The sequence below is a fragment of the Protomyctophum bolini genome, assembly GCF_963924005.1.
Source record: "Protomyctophum bolini genome assembly, chromosome: 21".
Lineage (NCBI taxonomy): Eukaryota > Metazoa > Chordata > Actinopteri > Myctophiformes > Myctophidae > Protomyctophum > Protomyctophum bolini.
The window spans coordinates 31,249,583-31,271,604 of NC_137882.1; positions in this window are offsets into that span (position 1 = coordinate 31,249,583).

The following is a 22,022-nucleotide window of genomic DNA, read 5'->3' on the forward strand; positions in this document are numbered from 1 at the left end:
AAAATAAAGTGAAAATGTCTGGTGTCAATGGAAGAGTTGGTTTATTTTGTGAGATTATTAGTGGCTTTGCTTGATGGGTTATTTATTGCATATGGCAGAGAACTCTATTCTCACTCTTGTTTTGTCGTACTGCTCCAAACATGATAAACCACTATTACCGAACAGTGTCAGGCAATTTCCACACAGTGAGTGGTGTTTGTTCTCCTAACAATGCACAATTACTGTTGCCGAACATGTTTGCTTTGGCAGCGTCTAAAGAGCTCTGCCACTCGCGGCCCATTTGTATACACACACACACACACACACACACACACACACACACACACACACACACACACACACACACACACACACACACACACATTGAGCTGACACTAAGGAGTGGACACTCACTGAATCGACACACATGAATGGACATTCATTCAGTGGATATACAAACTCATTGTGGAGTGGACTCTCATGAAAGGACACTCAAACTTCTTAAGTTCTAAAGTCTTGTCATTTTGTTTTGTACTTACTCAAAGGCAGCAATCTATTCACAATGCGCTGTATAGAGGGTATGCACGTTCACTTTATGCATGCGCATACCCTCTATTGATGTTGTTCCATATAGGAGAGACAATAGGTGATGATCAAAATAACAAGTATTCTACATTCTACACAAGTAATGCAGATGTTTAACAATAATTTAACTCTTGAGTTGAGAGCATTATAAAAAGTTAACCAAAATGTAGATCTATAAGGGTCCATTTGGTTTCCAACTCTCCAAATTACTCCAATAATTTAGCTGGGGACCACCTGGAACCTCCTCAAGGACCACTATATAGTGGTCCCCGGACAACTGGTTGAAAACCACTGCTCAACCTGCATGCTTCCCACTGCAAAACCACTGCTTACCCCCAGTCCATTTTAGATGTGGGGGCGGAATATGAAAGCTATAAGAAAACACAAGGGTTGACTTTGAAGAATATATCAGAATGAAACAACTTTGCTTCAAATAGAAAGAAAAGGTGTTCGTGTTACCGCCTCGCACCAGGCTCAGTTTAAAACACGCTCCCTCTTCGACCTCCACTGCAGGTTATATAGAGCGATTCGATCCGGACCTTTTCATAGATCCAAGAGACGAGCGATGCTATTTCTGTGAGCTTGCGTGTGTCTGCCCTCAAGTTCAACCCTTTATTCCCACACCATGGTCAGCTTGATGAGTATACCATGTGCGTGATGGACTTTGCCTGGCCTCAACACTGCATCACCAGACTTTCCACCTCAGGGAGGAAAGCATAAAATTAATTAAAAGTTTAATGTATTGAAATACATTAAAAAGCCACGCTGTACAAAACTGTACAAACTTCCTATTCCACTCTCATATATTGATTTACTCATTTTTTAAATCATATTCATGAATGGATCAAAGCAGAAATCAGTATCATATTTATTCAGAACGTCAGGGTGCATGTGTGCACATGCATGTATGTGCGTGCACACGCGACCGTACTATGTTTACACGTGTGTTTGAAGTGTTACATAGAAAGTGGCACACTGGCGAAATCACCCCTCAACGGCTTGGGGTTGGAACATGCATCCAGCAAGCCCAACCCAGTAGTCACTTTGAGTGGCACCACACAAAGCCACAAACGGACCCCTCACCAACCTTAATCCGGGTGTTTTAACGGACCCCTCACCAACCTTAATCCGGTCGTTTTAACGGATCCCTCACCAACCTTAATCCGGGTGTTTTAACGGACCCCTCACCAACCTTAATCCGGTCGTTTTAACGGACCCCTCACCAACCTTAATCCGGTCGTTTTAACGGACCCCTCACCAACCTTAATCCGGTCGTTTTAACGGACCCCTCACCAACCTTAATCCGGTCGTTTTAACGGACCCCTCACCAACCTTAATCCGGTCGTTTTAACGGACCCCTCACCAACCTTAATCCGGTCGTTTTAACGGACCCCTCACCAACCTTAATCCGTGTGAACAATAAACAGAGTTTCGATATAGTTGTGTGCCTCTGGTTAATTCCATTCATCATGTTTTTCACCGCTAAGCAATATTTCACAAACAAAAGTGGACACTTTCGACACTTCCAAGTGGGCCCTGATCCAGAGAAGGTTGGAAACAGTGTCTTATCTGTGCGTGGTCAGTGCAAGAAGCGATCCACCCCTCACTGTAAAATGTTTCCTGTAAACCTGTTCACATTGTGCACAATCTTGATGATTTTTTTGCCAAATTTCCTCCCAGCTAAGTTCTTAGTATGACGCAATCTAAAATCCCCCCTATGTGGTTTTCAATAGAACGAGTAACGCCAGGCCCGATGCATGGGGACAGCGCCCTCTATAGCGATAGTGATGTCAGGCTTCGGTGCTCATTGTTTTCTCACTGTCAAATTGTCTCTCTCTCACACATGCACGCGCGCGTACACACACACACACACACACACACACACACACACACACACAGGATACAGTAGCCCACATGCCACTCCAGAGACACACAGCAGAGACTGAAAGGCCACGTGCATCTACACAGGGACCATGCATGTAAAATGCTGCCTTTGATGTTTTCTCACACAGAGGAGATAAAACCAGAGCCTTTTAAAAGGAAAGCTGGAGAGGCCTATATCTGCACTGTAAGGCCTATATATCTGTACTGTAAGGCTACTACAGTTTTAGGTGATAAGGTGACCACCGGAAACTACAACATAACGTTGTGACTAGCAGCCTCTGTCAGAGTAATGTACTGTATGCTGTTCAACGATACACATTCATTGTATTTATGCTGTATTGCATGTTGTGACATTTGGATTCTCAGCCCCACAGAAGGTGCACATTCTGCTGTGACGTGTGAATCTAACTATACTTGTGTTTATCTATGCAGATGCTGTAATTGGGAAGCTGCCTTGATTGCCTGAAGAGAGCTCTGATTGATTGCTTTAGGGGGAGCGTCTTGGGGTGTTGCTAAATGCTTTGTGATTCGCTGACTGCTTAGCCAGGGGTGGAGTCAGGAGTCTATATAAAGGGGAAATGGTTCAGTAGAGAGTGGGCTGCCATGGGGAGAGGTTGACACCAGTACCTCTCTGTTTAAGTTATGTTGAGTTCTGTTGTTTGAGTTATTTTCTTCAGTTATTTCAGGCATCTCTGTTTTTACTAACCTCCCCTATAGTCCCTCCCTAACATTTTAGTCTTATTTGTTGACGAAATGTTCAATACATTTAGTCTGTGTTTTAGTCATCATAGCATTGGTATAGTCATTGTTTACACCGGGGATGTAAACACCGGGGACTTATACAGACTATAAGTGGTCAATATTCTGATTTTAGTTTAGTTTTTATTTGAATTGAGAACCACATGCAGTGGCTCTGTTGGTTCCCACTGCAGTCGTTTTCGTCAGTGGCGGCTGGCGCTGTGACCCACGACTTTCTGCAACGTAAACACCTAATCCCAAACCGCTAATTAGCCGGATGTTTACGTCGAGGCACCACGGGCCAGTTGGATTTGCATGTGTCAGCAAGCAGGTGTATAATTAGTATAGCTCTAGCGCTAATGAGTGCAATGCAAGCCAACTCCAAATACCCTGCTGACACTTGTGTGCAATATGCCAGGACAACAATGTGTAGACAACCGCTAATAATTATAGTGAGTAAAGTGTGGTTTGTCTGACAGCATTATGTAGCCTATAATATGCTTTCCGTATTTCAAACCCCCTATCTGTCTCATAGATTTATATAGATTGCCATTTTGACACTCAAGTCATCAGGACATCAGGTTTTAACTGCTTGTTATTGTAAAGTCAACTATCATTCTCAATAATGAATCTTCTCAGCACAATGGTCAACACCATGTCTGCTCGTGGTGGTACAATTTCCATTACAGTAAGTATAATATTTTAGGAGCGAACGCATGCACGCACACACACACATGAAGGCACACACATACACCACTCCACTCGGCATGAAAGATGTGATAGTGGTAACATATCCAGCGATCACACTCATCTGCCCATGCAGGCTCAAAGTAACAGGCCAGAGAGAGAGAGAGAGAGAGAGAGATATTCAGCCATCAAAATAGACCAAAGCTGTATTCGCAGATCGGGAGCAGATGGTGACTTCTTGTCCGGGTGAGATATGGCTGACACCTCCAAAGCATTAGGCATGATGTTGTTTGCATTTATGGCAGGTATACAGAGCAGAGAGACGGCTGTACTGTGTGCGAAAGAAAATACCCCGAACACTCCAGAGAAAAGGCTACAATATACCTACAGGAAACGATGAATAACCCATTCTGAACGGGAACCCATGTTGGTGTTAGCATCATATTATGCTTTATCTATTGAAAAATAGCAGATCTACAAGCTCATAGCGCGCCACCGAGTGGCGCGCTACGAGCTTGTAGGTCTGCTATTTTTGAAAAATCGAAGAACGACTGACATTTTTAGAATCTGATCTCAGGTCAGAATGGGTTCATCAGACCAGTGTGTGTCCAGTGGAAACCTCGTATGAATCTGATCTCAGGTCAGAATGGGATAATAGACTGTCTCCGTATAAGCTCCTTAGGATATTTCATTTCAAAGAGCCTGCTGCTCAGTGACAAAGAAAGGCATAATAAAGGCTTGAGTGAGAACTTTGCTTTCCACACTATGGCAGCCACTAAATGTGTCTCTATATCGCTTTGAAGGCCTTAAAGGCTTGCTGCGTATTTGTCTTGTGTGAAAGGACCATAATAAAATAGACTTTTGAGGTATAGGTAGGAGACACCAGTTTCAGATTCCGCATTTTTAAGACTTGGTTGAGAATGAAAACAATGTTTGGCTTTGGGTTCACCCCCACTGGGCTCTAAATGTACAGGTGGTTGGAAAAATCAACCTATACTCTCACTCCCAAATAGAACTATATAGTGACTTCTTGGGACAAATCTGACCAAATAGCACACTTTGGCCGTGACAGGAGGGATCCCCTTCACGTCATTTGAAGCCCTAAAGTCCCTGTTACTGAAATAGACTGTGCATTCCTGGAATTAGTTACTGTGCATTCCTGGAATTTACCCAAGACCAGATTTCTTGACATTTATAAACTTGAAATTAGACAATCTGCACAAAGAGTACGTTTTACTTTTGGTACTTTTAAGTACATTTTGACGGCAATACTTTTACTCAAGTACATTTTTTATTCCGGACTTTTACTTGTAAGGGTGTATTTCTACAGTGCAATATTGATACTTGAACTTAAGTCAAACGTTTGAGTACTTTTTCCACCAATGGGGGGGGGGGGGGGCAGAAAACAGCATGGGCACGTGACACATGACACGACACTCTGTTTTCACTTCCGGGTTCCCAGAATCGGCCAACCAAATCACAAAACCAATTTAACGACTCTTCGGTCTATTCTCTTCTTCAGTGGAATATAATGTAGATAAAAGGCAATCACCGGGACGCCCAGGATGCTCGTTCCGTTGATTAGTTTGGTACATTTTAACGCGGCGAGCACTTAAGCACGCCCTAAAATCTTTATTTGACAACCTCGCGGTGAATTTATATACACGTTATCGCAAGTATCGGTGCCAACACACCTTTTCAATTACAATTCACTGTTTAACGACGCTGCCCGCGCCACTATCTTGTAAACTGCCAAACATTATTTAGTAAGTGCACATTAGAGTCTGCGCACGGTCGCTATAAAACTGCGCTTCCATTGTGTGTGTGTGTGTGTGTGTGTGTGTGTGTGTGTGTGTGTGTGTGTGTGTGTGTGTGTGTGTGTGAGCGTGTGTGTGTGTGAGCGTGTGTGAGCGCGTGTGTGCACATGCGTTCGTGTGTGCGTGCCGCGGACACTTTCGATATTTTCAAGTGGCCGCCCGTCCAAAAAAGGTTGAAAACCACTGCTTTAAAAGACACAATTCACACAGCTGGGCCTGCCGGAAAGGCAAAGTGACTGATGGCAAAATGTAAAGAAGAGAGAGTGGTAACCGAGGAGGAGCAGGAGCAGATGGAGGTGAAGGTATAAAGGAGGAGGAGGAGGACACAATAGTAGAGGAGGCAGCGGGCGGCCGTTCATCATTTTTAGCTGATGCTGCTCGGCCTTGTGTTGAATGCGTTTAACCCATTCCGGACGAGAACCCCTTTTTGGGTTTTAACCCATTTAGACCTGAGGACAAATTCTACAAAATGCCTTCTAAATCCTGACATTCATTCATATTCAAAGCGCCGAGTGCCGCGCTATGAACTTGTGTAGGTCATGAAAATGTGCCTCAAATCTTTGAATACATATATTATTACAGAGTGAGCATTTTAACTCAAATCTTTGCTTTGGGGAGGTCCCTGGAACAACATTTCTTTCAGATGTGTTTTATTTCGACGTCAGGCCTAAATGGGTTTAAGGACTAGCCCTTCTTTTCTTCCCATAGAACACCACGTAATAAAAAAACACATCAGCACCATAAAACTGTGTGGTCAGTGCAAGAAGCGATCCACCCCTCACTGTAAAATGTTTCCTGTAAACAGCCTGCCTCTACACAATCTCTTGCAGCGGTGAAAAGTAACTAAGTACATTTACTTAAGTACTTTACTTGAGTACAAATATTGTACTTTTACTCCACTACAACTATTTACTGGTTACAACACATTTTTATCCCACCATTTTTGTAACCCATGTTTTTCTCACCCCTTGTCAATTGTCTAGTGTAGCCTATATCCTGGGCACTATACACTCCATCTGCCAACCCGGGGAAAGCAACAAACTGACCTCATGTTTCTTTCAATGCAGGAGTCCAAGCCGCTTCTTTTCACCCGACAGGGGGGAGTGTCCCCGGTTGAATGCACACGTGGAAGAACCACGTTAATCCAACGAGTTCGTTTCCCCTCCATCAGGCGCCCCGGCTAGCCAGGGGGGAGGCAGTTTAGAGGCCAAGATTACCGCATGTAACCCCGCTGGAGTTAAAATACTACTCCCACATGGGTGGAGTGGAGTTTATAGTATGACCTCTTGACAGTTTGATTCTTTATCCATACTACTGTCCCCCCTCTTGTGTCTTGTTCTCCTTTTCTGGAAAATAACACGATGATGGAGCTTAAGCAGAAACGGAACTCACTGAATTCAAAAGGGGGTCGATGAGAATGCCTCCATCTTGTTCTTTGCATCGTGAAGTGGCAGAAATCCATTTCTCCTGAAGGCCTTGAGGGAGCCTCTCAGCTATGGGATTGGTTCCGCGAGGGGGTATCGAATCAAGCGAGTCCGTATCTGTCTTCTTTAGCCGACCGCAGGTCCATGAAGAAGGTCTCCAAGGTCTCTATACTTTAGTTTTGCTGTTGAAGACAAGGCCAATGTATTGAAATGTATTGAAATTCCTATGGCACAGGAATCCTCTAAGCCAGACTCAACACAATATAAATATTTATAAAAGAAATTGCGACATTCACAATACATACTGTAACATACTACTCTGCAACACACCCACACCTGCCCACGTCACAAATCATCCGTAAACCACATACTTGTATTACAATTCTTGTTCTCGTTCTCACCGTTTCTTTCTTTCCGATATTCTTTTTGTATCTCTTTATTTTTCTTTACTTTTTTTTTGTGATACTATCCAAGGGAAAAGTGTGCTTCCTATATTAACCCATTCTGACCTGAGATCAGATTCATACGAGGTTTCCACTGGACACACACTGGTCTGATTAACCCATTCTGACCTGAGATCAGATTCTAAAAATGTCAGTCGCTCTTCGATTTTTCAAAAAATAGCAGACCTACAAGCTCGTAGCGCGCCACTCGGTGGCGCGCTATGAGCTTGTAGATCTGCTGTTTTTCAATAGCTAAAGCATAACATGATGCTAAACACCAAAATGGGTTCCCGTTCAGAATGGGTTAACAGTGGGCATAGTTTTGAACCTACTGAAACATCTGCCATTTATTCTTCCCATGGAGAACATTTATAAAAACACAAACAATTATTTTAAGCCATCTCGGATCCTGGTGTATCATGACCATGACGCCTTTGATTCTGTGAAGAAAGAAAAATGAAAACCGCTCTAAAAAGGGTATTTATTAAATGTAGTGTATCATATGATTTTACGCAATGGGCCTGAATAGTAGGCTACTGAACATACTCAACCATAGCATCAAACATGTTAAATCATTTAACATCGCCGTTAAACTGTGTAATGACACGGCTACTCCATACATACTACATGCACACGTTCTCTATTTCTCTATCAAGCACGCACAGCTGGATAGCAGCGTGTTTAACTCCACGCATAACACTGGAACAAGCACAGTGCCATGTTCTGCTCCTAGCAGTGCACGTGGTAACAGGTGGTGCAGCAGGGGGGGGGGGGGGGGGGGACCTGCTCGTGGCATTTCCATAACAAGCATGCTATTATTCTAATATGGGGAGCATGAAATTATTTGTGCTTGAGGCAGAGACTGAATGAACTCAATCGTTTACGCAAGGACGGGAATACAGTAGGTGGCTATGTGTGATGTCTATGTGAGGATGAGAAGGCAGTCGGATCATGTATGCACGGCTTGCACGCACGTGCTTGCTCGCGCACGGACACACGCACGCACGTGCAGGTTTCTGCTCAATGGTACTGTATACAGATGGCTGTGCTCTAGTCTAGGTTGTCTATTTCTATGTTGTTGTGTTTGACAGTGTTTCCCAAAAAAGGACATATAGTGTCTGATTGGCTGCCATGCAGCCAATTAGGCCGCACACAGGCTTCTGTTTGCGGCCTAGAGGGGTGCGTTCAAGCTATACATGCTGATGCAACACAAAATGTCTTTGGGAAACCCAGCCATTGTCATGAATGAACATGTGCATGCACGCATGTTTAGCTAACGTTTTCAACGATAAAAAAAAAATCATACTATCATTGTTGATATAACGCCATTTAGGTCAATGATATAACATGTCAATTGTCTTCTGTGAGAACGTTAGGTTTGGTACGATGACGTGCGACGAAACCCCCCCAGCTCCCCCGTACCCCGCCCCGCACCCCTCCCCCCGAGGCCGGTCCGCGAACATTTTATGAACTGTCGGCCCCTCCACTAGGGTACTAGGTATACCCTCACAAAAAACATGCCGCAATCCTGGTCTCTACACTGCCTATACCGCATGATGGAGGTGAAAGGAACTGGTTGGAATAACCGTGTTCCTTCCATGCACTATACGTCCAACCCTGTCAGGTGATAAGAAGCTCACTCCTCGTGCATTGAAGGAAGCATGGCACCGGGTGAAACATAGGGTTACTAAATCGTGGGATAAACATTTTGAAAAGATAAATAAAGAAAATCAACAGCTCATTTCAAACAGCAGAGCAACCATTTGCCCCATTCACCCCCTCCCTCTCTGTCCTTCTCTCCCTGCATGCCAGCCAGCAGGATCTCTTTTAGGTGGAGGTGACTTCAGTGCTGTCTTGGAGGGAGGCTGCCAGCCTTTGATCTGTGGGGAGAATCCTCAGGGACCTCCCCCTTTCTGTTTGATTGTGTCACCTTCACAATGGAGGACAGCTAGAGAGAGAGAGAGAGAGAGAGAGAGAGAGGGAGAAAGAAAGGAAGAGAACAAGAGAGGAACAATGTTCTATTCATGCCAGGATGATGAAACCCATACCTAGCTGACACTGACTGTTACGCATGAGCGCACGCGCACGCACACACACACAAACGCACGCACGCAAACACACACACACACACACACACACACACACACACACATGCACACGCACGCGCGCACACACACACACACACACACACACACACACACACACACACACACACAGATGCGGGGGGGTGTACAAAGACATACAGAAGAAACAATACATTTCATAAATACCGTATGTTCCCCACAGACCATTTGAGCCTCCGACCTCATCAGTCCAAGAGGAGAGACAACCGGTGTGTACATTGGCTATGGATGACAGCAGTGCCCCCTAGTGGTGACATGTGCTGAACAGGAGGAATGACAGCTGTAAGAATTACACACTGCAGTAAAGGCCATGATATATCCTTCCAACTATACCAGAAGATAAAGTGCTTTCTCAAAATGTTAAGTTATTTTTTACTGCACACATTTTCCCTTATTTTCTAACCGTGTATCGTTACACCCCTAGTGTGCACGACTGCACGTGTGTATGATGATTTTATTTATTTATTTTCTTTCTTTTTTCTGTTTGTGTTTTCCGTCTGAGCTGATGTCCCCTCGTTGTTGTACACTGGATAGCTGCATGCGCTGGCTGAGCCGTGTGTCACAGTGTCCTTATATACTGCATGCTGTCGTGTGTGGCTGTGTGCCTGCTAGCTGTGCCTATAGGTGGAATGCAGACATTGTTATATAGCTCCTTTTTGCTGTGAGGAGATGTTGAGGAGCATATTGTCACTGAGCAAGCAGTGAGCACATGATGTAGGCGGGCCGTACGTGGCATGTTCACCGCGGCTCCCATCGTTCTAGTTCATATAGTGGATCCAAATCCAAAGCCACAATTAAAGCTTTCGTTCTGGTTACTTTGGTGTTCTTCAGCTTGATTTAGACTCTCGTGTTCGATTCTGACGTCATCCCTCTCTACGAGAGTCTATAAGTCTTCATTACTCAGGGGGTTAAAACATTTGCTCGCGGACCTATAATCGCTCTTAAAATGTACATAATATTACATAATGCAAAATCTAAGGTGCTTACGTTGTTGATGCTGCAGACAAAGCCTGAGATGATGATGCAGTCTCATTACTTGACCTCTCTTCTCTTGTCATTTTCAGGCCTACCTGAGAATCATAGATTCCACATGAATATGAAGTCCCTGGGTAAAAACATGGTATCAAATAAGTATTCCCTTATTGTCTCCACCAGGCCAAAAGGCATGGCCGAGACTAGGTTTGGAATCCGTCTGTCCGTCCGTCTGTCCATCCGTCTTGGACTTACTCAAGGAAGCTCTGAGAAGGAAGTGAAGTGGTCACGTGACAGGGCTGTGCCATGACACTTTCATGGACACTTTCATGGGAGCCAAACTCACACCGGAAGTGCAATGAATACATGGCAGTGAATGGAGCCGGCTGGACCAGCTCATAACAAACATTATTTCTGAACAATTGAGACCTTTGTCATACAATCAGTTCAAGAATACAAAAGAAGACATATCACAGGTTGTTTTCTAATCACTTACTTTTCGATGTGCACAGAGTGCACAGTATATCATTTCATCTGAGGATCTTGCTACTTGGAAGTTGGGATCCATGCTTATAAGCTCATTGTTTGGTGAATTCCTCTTTAAGTTATTCCTCTGGTCTTGGAGCATGAACCATAGTTATTTCGTGAATAAAAACACTTTTGTTCACTTGATCTAAACGTCTCCTTTGTCTGTGTTCTGCACTTGGGTCTGCACTGTCTGCTGGCCCGTGACAACCACAGCACGCAGTGATGCGTGTAATGATTCTGAACTTCTGCGGTGAATTGTCCCTATACTTATAGCCTGTTTGATGCTTCATTTTCAAATTTGGAGTTAAGTCACACAGCTTTCATTCTGGGCCTGTGTGTGTGTGTATTTTTGTGACGGCTAAGAACTAAAACGGTACTTGCATGCCTGTGCACATGCACACTCTGAACATGAGTGGGTTGTGCTGTGCAGAACCAGAGAAAGGCAGAGCGAGAAGCTGGGAAGCAGACCTCGGTTCGTCGTCTCAATATATCCTCGGATAATAGAGCTGTCACTGTGTTTGGATTCATGACATTGATTGTGTCTTTAATTGCTTCAAGGGCTCTGCTAGCCGGGGCTGCAGTCTGCGGGAGATCTTCTCCATAATGCATGGTCTCCTCAGAACAGTTATGACACTGATCACACGCTGATATGCACTCATGTGCCGCCCCCCCCCCCACCGATAACCCTTTTATCGATCGGTGCAGCAGGCGTTGTACAGACTTGTAACTGCAGCTCTGCTCCATTTCCTGCTTAGCTTTTGTCCCCCGCACTGATATAAAAGAGAGGATTTTGTGTTATCTTCAATCCTGAATTTCCCATTGAGAGAAAGTTTGAGACAACCTCCTGTACGCAGCTTTGAGGGTTTGTGTGCAGCTTTTGAATTCTATAGGCTAATGCTATACATACTGTACAACTATGTTAATTTGCTGCTCTGAGGGCAGAATTTGAATGCTGCTCTCGAGGGCAGCTTATGCTGTAAATACAACCATGTTCATTTGCTGCTCCGAAGGGAGGTTTTGAATGCTGCTCTCGGGGAAGCTTAAATGGTATACAGCAGTGATCATTTGGTGCTCTGAGGGCAGCTTTGGAATTCTGCTCTCAGAGCAGCTGAGCCCTGACTGCAGAATGTGCCTTAATAGCTTGCTAACTACGTTTGAAAATGATTTTAACACACTGAAATTCATGCAAGAGATGTTCCACATTTAAGATGAACAGAGAGTCAACATAGGAGACTAGTTATGGTAACATTTTATAGCTACAGTAGCCAACAATAACTAAATGAAATTAGCACCTTGCTAAGTTAGTTAGCTAGCAAAGGTAAAAAAATAACTTGCAAGATTTTGTTCTAGAAAAGGTTAACATATTAATGTTTAAAAGTTGTAGGCCCTACCTTAAGAGAGCAGTAGTTGCAGTATTTTTTGCAAATTCAGCAGGAGCAGAGAATACTTCAGTAGGAGCAGAGAGCAGGTTTGGAAGCTGGAGCAGAGTGATGCAATAATGGCTAACGCTCCAAAATTCTAATTTCCATTGAACCTGCCTCCCACTCAAGCCACTCCCCCTCCCACTATTAGCCCTGCATCCCACTCTTGGTGATTGGACGGGCGCGAGGGCCAATGAAATTGCATGCTGCCCTCAGAACACATTCCAAGGCATATAAGTCGCATCTGCAATCTTTGCGCTGCGTAAAATATGCCTTCTCCGTCTCCAACTGTGTTTACTCCTCATTCATCCACCACATTGCTTGCTTCATTTCCTGTATTTAATGCAGGTTGCATTCACACCTGCAGTGAATCAAAGTCAGGTGCGCTTGGAAGCAAAGCGAAACCCCCGTTTTTGGCGAACTAGTATGCGATCGTTTGATCCGCATCAGAGTTCGAATGAGCCTTCACACCATGCCAAACGAATCACACTTTCCGAGTCGACAATACGCCGCAGGATTAGTTTTAATCGCAGTATGGCAAGTGTAATGAAAACTAGCATGAATGGGATGTTGCTGGCTTTAGAAGGGGTTGATATTTCAACAATATATTGACGATACCGGTGCCTTTTTGCGATACTGATATTGCGCATGGTCATACCTCGACAACGATACGATAACGATATATTGTGCAGCCTTAGTTTAGACACCATTAACTGTCTCCACAGAGCCAACAAACATAAGACTTATGCTGCTGTAACCCAGGTTTATCATTGTATGTCTGTATTTGTATCTGTTTGTATGCATCAGTATGCATGTATGGTCACATGTACCATCTGCATCAGTTCACAGCTCATCACACCGATCACTCACTCACTCACTCACTCACTCACGCACACCAGTTTCAATCAGCAATCATCACCACACCCTAGTAATCACCACACCCTAGTATAAAGCACAGCCATTTTGTCTCAGTCTGTATCCCTATTCTTCTGCAAACATTTTACCATTTTACTCTTCCTTACAATACATGATATTAACACTGACACTGATGATTGGTTTTAGACTACACTGGTGAACTGAACCGATGAGCTGGATGAGCTGTTGCATTTGAACTGAATTGGTGAGTTTGTTTGAAATGTTGTTTGTTTGAAATGTTTGAAGTGTTTTGTTTGGTTTTGTTTATTTTCACTTTGAAGTTTTGAAACGTAAAAGATGATTTGACATTTGTAAATGCTGGTTTAATTGTATGCTGTTGTAGATCAGCTACTTTAATTATTATTTTGGTTATTATTAATTTGGCCTTTTTGTGTTCAGCCCAGGATTTTTCCCATAGTTCATGAAACCCCATGACGACGATGCTGAACACAATGGCAAGCTAGGTCCCAGAGCGATCCCCTGTTTCTGTCCTACCTGGACGGTAGAATATCTTTGCTTCACACACACACACACACACACACACACACCCCCCTCCATAACTGCTGCATACACTCTAAGAACTGCCTCACATCACCCATCTGACCTTGAATGACTTTGAACATTTGACTTTGGACAAACCACGACTGAGTTTATATACTTTTGGGTGGAATTATGTTGTTTTATATCTGAACTCATTGTTGTTGTTTGTTTTTCTTTTGTGTTTTTCAATAATAATATCATTAAGCATAATTTTCAGTCTCTTGGTTCTTCATGTTCTTCAATGCAAACTCCTTTCTACCATACGCCCTACTTCTGACAGCAGTACTGGTCCAATCATATTCCCATCCCGTAGCTTTGTATCTTTGTAGCTGATGCTTGAGCTTTTTAAGTGGTGCCTCTGTCTGTCTGTCTGTCTAGAGTACAAACAGCTGCAATACCGCTGTTGGGATTATTAGCGGATTATTGCGTTATTATTCTTCAAATATTTGTATTGAAATGTTAGTGTACACAAACAAACAGCTACCAAACAACACAACAACAGACACCAGTACTCAACATTATATAAATAAAATGCAACGCTCAGTTCACGCATGGGGTGGTTTTTTGTGTAGCTTTATGTGATGGATCACGTGCAGTACACTACACACACCTCGAGGCGAATTTGTCATACAACTTTATGGGACCAACCCCGAAACTAATTAATCCGTAGCACGATGTGAATTTAATTACTTTTAGTTTATTTATGTAATCTTCTAATAACCCATTCTGACCGGGAACCCGTTTTGGTGTTAGCATCATGTTATGCTTTAGATATTGAAAAATAGCAGATCTACAAGCTCATAGCGCGCCACCGAGTGGCGCGCTACGAGCTTGTAGGTCTGCTATTTTAGAAAAATCGAAGAGCGACTGACATTTTTTAGAATCTGATCTCAGGTCAGAATGGGTTGATCAGACCAGTGTGTGTCCAGTGGAAAGATCGTACGAATCTGATCTCAGGTCAGAATGGGATAAGCTCTGGGTGCCTGCAGACAGGGCAATTAAGCCAGACTTCATTTATGTGAAGAATTGTTGGCTTTGCCTGTATTTTCGTGTGACATTTGTTTGACCTGCATGGCAAGTGAAAATAGGAAAACAGAAATAGGGGGTTGAAAATGCAGGGTTTTCAGCCAGCACAGCAGCTGTACCTGGCACATACTGAGACAGACAGAGACAAATCCCACCGCCGTTACATTTAATGACTTATAGGCTATACAGCATATTGTCGCTATTCAGTAATTAGTTTAAATAGTGGCTTCAACAGATGCAGTTTAAACTGGTCAGTCTCAGACAGATCCAGACACAAACATAAATTTTCAGACAGTATAGGAGCTGATTTCATCACTCCTCTCATCCGTACTCTGGACATTTCAGGACAATTTGTCTGTGTGTGTGTGTGCTCGCACTGTCGCACACTGCATGTCAGGAATGGGCACTATACGGCCCTGGTCCCACCATCGCCCTGTATTTCCTTCGGCCATTCCAATGACATATATGCTGCTGCTGCTTCTTCTTCTTCTTTGTGTCTGAGACTTTTGTGCTATGCTCTGCCAGGCTAACAATCACGTTACCATGGCTAAGCAGAGCAACCGTCTGGGGAAAGCAGAGAGAGAGAGAGAGAGAGAAGGGGTGGTGGGTTCTGTTAACAGCTGGATTTAAACCTAGGTAAAAAAACCTAGCCGAAAAGGTAACCTTTTCAAAGGTTGCACGGCACTTTACAGTAGCACAGAACACGCCGCAGCGCACAGACAGACAGGTGCAGAGCGAGTGTGCCCATACATGCAATTGTATGGCTGCCCCCTCAACTTATATGTCCTCCCGCTGAGACATTGAGCGCCAGAGGCAAGTGAAGTCCGCAGGCAGTGGTGCAAAGTACCACTTTACTTAAGTATACTGTACTTAAGTACAATTGTGAGGTATTTGTTGTACTTTACTTTATTATTTCCAATACTTTTACTTCTATACTACATCTCAGAGGCAAATATTGTACTTTTACTTCACTACATTTTTTTGAAAACTTTAGTTATACTATACTTACTTTGATTATTATTACAAAACATACATTACCCACTTCAGCCATATAGACACACACATTTTGGCCATTTGAAAAATGCCCAACTACAAGCTCACAATGCGTCGCGCGGCGCATTGTGAGCTTGTAGATCTGCTATTTTCAAAATGATGTATATACATTTGAAAACGTGAAATGAGACATTCTGCATAATAAGTCACTTTATACTTTTGGTATACTTCAAGTACATTTTGATACCAATATACTTTTATACTTGTAATGGACTTTTACTTGTAATGCGGTAGTTATGTTGCAGTATATACTTTTACCTACAGTAAGTAAAACGTGTGAGTACTGTTTCCACTATACTGCCTGCAGGCATGTTGATTGAAAGGGAGGAGAGGGGCATGGTGCTGAAAGGCTCATGCATGTGGAAGGTGGGGGGGCTTTGCTCCACGGCGGGTGGGAGCAGGCCGCGAGGTAAGCCGTGGGCCAGCGGAGAAAGGGGAGTTGATGACTGAGATGAAGGAGGCAGAGGGGTATTTTATATGCAGCGTTAGGAATGAGCTATACAGCTGCGGCCGCAAGCCTCAATGCTTTTCCAATGGAAGTCACATGGTTTGACCTTTGATGGGGGGAGGGGGGCAATCAAACACAAATGTTTGATCAAACCATGTGACTTCCATTGGAAAAGCATCGAGGCGGCCATGAAACACAGATGGAACACAGAATGTTTGTTTACCCTATAAGTGACAACAATTCCTCTGGTTGTAACATTAATTTAGTGGAAGCAACCACACAAAATACTAAATAACTACAGGAAATATTTGAAGACTGCATGTGTGACAGGGTGCCAGGGCTTTAGAGACAAGAGATTAAAAATTTAGTTAGCGCCAAGAGTATTGTTCCTCTCAGCTCGGAAGGCATTAGAAAGGAAGGAAATTATATAAATGGGAAAATAATGAGTAATTTGTTTCAGAATGTCACAGTTTGAGAAATATCTGCAAGTATAGTTTATTTCCCAGTGTGTATCCATGGAGTAAATTTGACTATTTTATCCAAGCAGCAAAGATAGTGGGCTACCAGCCTAATACCACATGGAGTTTAGTGTCTGATCATGGAGCTGAGATATCCCTCTGCTGTGTTCCTGAAAATATGAGTTTATTAAGAGGACCGGGAGCAGAACAAATGTACTTCATCCACACGCGCCTTCCTTCATCAGGAAACGTATACCCTACATGTACACAGTGTATAGCTTGATAAGAGAAATTGATGACCGGGGCGATCCGTGCTGAAGTGTGCCGGTACCCCACCACCATCCAACACACTTATACACAATGGTGGAAGGCAGGTGCTATTATGAAGGAGGTGAAGACATATAAGGGCTTCGTATACCCACACGGACAGGGGAGGGGGGGGGGGAAACGATTGCTCCTTAATTCTGCTCATTAATCACCCTTCCGCTGAACGCCCTGCGGTGTAAGTTCAGGCCTCTCTGAGGGAATAGCTTGACAGAATGCTCAGTCTGCACTGTGCTGGCTGTTGTTCACACAAGTGGTTGACTTTATACGTTCTGTGCTTTCCTTTTCTCCGGGGGGCCTCCCATGCAGCCATTGAGCGTTTATCTGTAGCTGGTTATCGTATCCAGGCCTGCAGTGAAATAGCTCCTATAGCCGGTTCCCTTTTTTTTTTAGTTCATATGTGTTCAGCAGACAAAAACACATCTGTATCAAAATTCATTTGGAACAAAAAGAAACCAAGAATAAGAACATAGTAAGGAGTGTGGAGGACAACATTTATCCAATTTTGAACTGTATTACATATCTTTTACACGTCGTCCGTGAAGGAACAGACAGGTTCAGATATAAAAAAATATTGTGTCACCATGTTTGTTGAAAGATACCTTGCTCTGTAACCTGACTGAAGAATACTGGATAGAGAGTCTTGGTCCTATTATTGCTCATGCCGTCGTCGAAACGTACAGAAAACATACTTGAATGGGAAATCCCATGGCACCCCATAGCGAGGATTCGATTGGCTGAGCAATGTAGGTATACATATTGAGGATAAAACGTGAGGACAGAAAATTGAGGACGCCACAAGTGAGTATAGCCTTGAAGATTAGCCTTGGGGACTTGAGGATAAAAAGTGCAGGACGGCAATTGTGATTGGCCCGGAATGTGATGATGTATGATGATGTGTGATGACAAGAGCGGCCCTCACTTCACATGGGTGTGATTTTAATTTTTAATTTAGTTTATTTTTTTTGTTTATTATGTTTGAATATTTATTAGACGACATATGAATGCAAACAGCACAATGTACAGTCAGGCATTTTGTCCGAAAAGGATTTCACCGAAGAAAGACCTTGCATGAGTCTTTCCATTCCGGTCCCCTATACATTCACACATGAATTTCCTCTAAACATGAAATATACAGTATGTATACAGCTTTTTTTTTAAAGTAATTAGTCAATAAAGTGGGTACTGAGGTCATTGAGGGTAAAGTTGCATTCACAATTTTGACCTCCCATGTAGTCCCAGTACAGTACATGATGTAGGTACAGTATAGGGCAGGCTGTATATGTCGTATTTGTGTTGGCGCCAGAAATATGCCATCAATAAGGCTGTTTGAACTTAAATTTCTATTTTCCTATAGTTTATGAAGCACTTTCTGAAATTAGGTCCCCACTCAATATTTGCCATTGACATTGAAAGGAGGAATTAGGTCAAATGTCCGCCAAATATGACGTAAATATTCCGGTTTCGCTGCTGAATATACCGTAGATTTTCTGTGTAATCTATAATTCCTCCACAATAGCTCTTGCAGAATCTGAAAATGTGGCCGCACGGTGACAAGAATTAAATAAGAAATGCCTCCCCTCGCTCTGTCTCCTCTGGGACAAACTGTTTTATTGATGGCTCAATTCAAGATATCGCCATTGGTGGATGGATGATGCTATATAGCCAGTCAAAATGAGACTGACTGGTGGCTGTTTCAAAGGTGTTTGACTTCGGGTCATTGAAAATGCTCTATTAAAAATTGAAAGCTCTCTCTCTCTCTTTCTCTCTCTCTCTCTCTTCTCAAATGATGCAAGAGCCAGACACAACTGCAGTATGTTACAACACTGGCCTACCACAATTAAATATCAATTTATTTCCACCCATTTGATATGGGTTTATTTTCAGTCAAGCTGCAGGTCTCCAGGGTTGGCAAAAGGGACAAGGGCCATAAGCCATAAACACATTACCTGCGAGGTATTTATAATTATTCTGCCATACCGCCAGTGTTTCTCAGTGTTTTTATGTTATTTTGAAGACGCACAGGACCCCAGAGACGTGAACCAGATCAGCCATCATCAGTTGTTTAGTTATGGGCCGTTGAATAAAGCCTTATTACATAATCAAACGCATGTTCTGTGTTCTGTGTCTGTGTTTGATTTGAAAGCATCGAGGCGGCCATCAAACACAGACAGAACATGCGTTTGATATAATTATGTGCATGAGGCCTATATAAGCGCCAGACGCCGACTATACCAAATGCACGTGGAACGCACTGTCACGGCACCCCCCCTCTCCACCGTTTACGCCCACCTGCCAGTCATTTCCCCAGAGGTCACTCAGTCGGCGCAGACGTGCACAAAGCTTTTTAGTGCTCGCAGATATAGCCCCGTGCTCCCCGGAAGCCAAGAGACAGAGCCAGAGAGATATCACTCGCTGCCGAATAGAACTGAGACTTGTATAATCCCCATGAGGCTGCTGCAGAGCGGGAGATTGTGAGGTAACAAATTATCTGACAACTGTCGCAGCGAGCTCTCTGCATGCAGGTCCGCCTTGACACTGATAAACTCCTCCTCCGTGGCTGCCCTCAACTATAGAGGCATAAGACCCCCATTTTCGCCAGTGCCTTATACCCCTTATCCCTAAACTTCTTTGCCTTTTTTTCTGAAAGATATTTTTGAATAGTTCAAATAGCCAAATCTGCAAGCTATGTGTCGCACCGCTCACAATGTGTCGACATTGTGAGCTTGTAGATCGGCTATTTTAGGAGACAAATGAAAAACACATGGAGAAATAATGTCGTGGGATAGAGACTTTGCACGATTGCCCAGCTTGTGCTCATACAAAGAAAACGTCAAAGTGAAATTTTCCCTGAATTCAAACTGTGCATCCATCTGTCTGGTTGGGAGAACACTGTGTAACTGTCAACGGGAGATGGTTCACTTCTAACCGAGACTATTGGTCTAGTTTTCTGCTCAAAGGAAATCAAACTGTCTCTGTGCATTTAATCAGCATTTAATCAGCTTAGGCAAAAACAAAGAAAAAGTATAATAAAATATAGGAGAACAGAAAGACATCAGAAAACAGTCCCAAATAAACATAGTCACAGGTTCAGAATCCTCAAATACTTACTATACTACGATACTCGTATCATTCACCTATGTTGGAGCTATATTCACTATTTTGTATTTCACATTTATTTGTTGGATTTGTTTGGTAGAATTATTGCATGCATTATTATTCCAGTTTATTTGTGTTCCAGTTAAAGGCTTTTGTTTTGAAGGTATTGGGCAATTGGGTGTGCACAGGTGAATTGATTTAACTGTCATCAGACAGGCACTCATTTAGATTTCAGTTTGGCACTGGGAAGGTGCACAAGTTTTTACCAGGGTGACAGGGTCAAAGCAAACTAGCAAATCAGTTATTTCCATCATGTTTGCCATACTTGTCTGTGAAGGAAATGGAATAAAATATCACCAACCTGCATTTATCCCTGCGTAAGATCCACTATACCCGGTGCCTCAGTGGCCCTTTGAGTTTTATTGTTTGTTGACAAATAGCCACTACAACCTACATGTAAAAGTCAGAGCTGATATTGGTATGTACATATGCAGAATAATGCATAAAGATAAATGAAAAGGGTTTAATCTGTTCTGGAGCTAATTGTTTATACAGTAACAAATGCTAATTTGACCTTTAGGATACACACACAAATTGGTTGTGTCCAAAAACATTGCACTTTGGCTTCGTAGGCCAGTATTTCACACCATCGACATTTATCCGTATATCACAGTGGCCTCATAAACAACACCAAAGTACCTTTCTAGTTTAGGTATAGGAACAGTCAAGCATATTAGGTGCAGGAAAAGACAGGAGAGAGAGAGAGAGAGAGAGCAGGAGGTGTGAGCCAGGGACGCTGATGAGTGTACGGAGGGGACTGTACGGAGATTAATGTAAGGTTGTCCTGGCTGTCAGTGACCTGCACTTTAACTGAAGACAGTGAAGCACTTTATCAAAGTGCTCAACTCATTTCACTCAAAACAAGTTAGCCAAAACAAAGCAATTAAGGGGCATGAAACGCCTCCCCACACTCACACACGCACGTGTATGTGCAGCGCGCGTGCGTGCGTGTGCAAAATGAAAGAATCCAGAGTGTGAATTTAGCTCTACAGAGTATGACACATTATCCTTATGGATCCACAGTCGGTTAAACGGAACTTTGGATATCACAGCGTGAGCCACAATATGGCCTTGGTTGGAGATTTATTCATAATCTGTAGTCTATATTCTACAGCCCTGTTCATCACTCCGTTTGAGTCTTCCCTTTATGTTTGAATCTAACAATATTATGATAGCTTTTCACGGCCATTCTGCTGAATCTCATTGACTGCAGTTGTAATAAATGTCATGTGGCAGGACGGGGGACAGGTCCAGTAATTCCTGCCCAAAGGGACAGTAATGTATCGTCACCATGCAGCTCATGAGTCACATCCTCTCACAGAGTGAGTTATAGTGTGTATTATGAAGCCATTTAGCCCCAATGTGCAACAGTGGGGGGGCACTGTTAACTTTTAGAATGAGTCCACGCAGCTTTGAAATATATGACTCATAAAGCTGTGTGCTGCAGAGATTAGCAATGTGCAAATCACAGAAATGGTCCAATAACCTTCCCCAATTA